Source organism: Alexandromys fortis, unplaced genomic scaffold, assembly GCF_014885135.2.
Source record: "Alexandromys fortis isolate MF-2015 unplaced genomic scaffold, M_Fortis_MF-2015_v1.1 scaffold_297, whole genome shotgun sequence".
NCBI classification, from domain to species: domain Eukaryota; kingdom Metazoa; phylum Chordata; class Mammalia; order Rodentia; family Cricetidae; genus Alexandromys; species Alexandromys fortis.
Genome location: NW_026068220.1, coordinates 463,670 through 465,447, shown reverse-complemented (window position 1 = coordinate 465,447; position 1,778 = coordinate 463,670).

The following is a 1,778-nucleotide window of genomic DNA, read 5'->3' as shown; positions in this document are numbered from 1 at the left end:
TCAGCAGGTCGGGAAGCAAAGTAATTGCAGGTTATGACAGGAATGGCTATCCCAAGTGTAACTTCAAGTATCTCACAGTTCTCTTAGGGCTCAGACACAAGATCTAATAGTTAAGTCCTTCATGAAAAGAATGGAGGAAACGCAACTCAGATCTTAGTATACCTTTCAACATAAAGCATTTAAAACAGTTACTTAAAAAAATCCTTAAAATAGGAATATCAACAAAATGTAACAGCATAAAAAGAGTTTGGCTGTGGTTTTAATTGAGAACCTTCTGGGACATGAGTGCCCCTTTTAGAGAAAAGGCTAATTAATAGTTTTGAATGGAACAATAAATGGATTAAAATAGTAAAGGGGATAGGCTTCTCACGCCCTGCGCCCCCATCTAAGTCCTTTGCTGTTCCATCAGGATCAACGGATTGCATCCCTGGTGTCTTTACTTAGGGTAACGGCACTCTGATGACAAGAGGATTGAACACCTACTGAAAAGTGTACACTCATATGAGAGGGTAAGCGCTTCAGGTGAAGGCCAGCCCTCACCTCTTAGCAACAATGACACCTACTATCACCCTGTGACAAAAAGTCTCTTCAACTAGCACATTTTATTTGCTTACCAGTGAAAAGGAAGCGGTTTAGTAGTGGGGGGTTGGCATATGAACTTAGTCTAAGTGCCCCTGGGATTAGAAATTAGAGGCAAAAATCACCCTTTACATTCATCCACAATGATGATAACCATGCAGGTGGTAAGAAAAGCATATAGGATGGGGGCAGGGTTCTGTTCTTGTCTTTGCAGGAAAACACTCATCTTCAAAGAATTCAAGGGACCCTGGATGCTTGACTACTGAGAGTTAAAGAATAACCACCCAATAAGGATCATCAAGAAAACAAAAAAATGATCTGTAAGTACAGATGTCAAGAATATATGCATATATATATATATATATATATATATNNNNAGAGAGAGAGAGAGAGAGAGAGAGACCTGGTTTTGGAGTTAGACACTGGTTTGGTCCCTCTCTAATTCCAAGCATGTTGTTAAGAGAAAAGCCTAGAAATCTGTCTCATGTCAGGAGCCATGATATGGGGAAAAAATGTTTACTTTTTTTCATGTCTATTTCTGTCTTTATCATACCATTCATTGAATATATGTCTATACAAATAATGCTTAAGTTTTCCACAATGAATAGTGAATTTTTCTGCAGTAATCTTTGAAGTTTCCAGGAAGAAGATGGGGCCCCACAACAACAACTCCACATGATTGATATGATATCATGATATTGATAGCGATACTACAAGACCTGTTTTGGGTACCAGCTGCACAAGATGGTTCCAGCTTGGTTAGCTGAAATCGTGTACATCTTTACAATGTTCGGGTCAGACCTCCACAAAATACTTAGAGACTATTTGGAATCTTACCAGACATTAATCTTGAAACTTAACCATTATTTTACTTTCACAGGATCCCATAGACAGAACATAGCCCCCATGACAGCTGGAAGTAATTCTAGAAGATTCAGTCACCTCTCCCAGTGAAGTTTGTCCTCAGGGTTAGGGACATCATTTAGGGGGTGATTATAATTGGTAAACGGTTGAGGATTGGGGGGAAATTTTATAAGCTCAGGAATCTTTTTGTAAAAAAAAGCAAAAAAGGGAAAATTGGATGATGGGATAATAGATTGATTTGTGAGTTATTATTTATAGACAATTTTATTGGTATAGATTCTTATATATTGATACAAATTAAATAATATTAAATATTGTGTGTATGCATGCTTCTA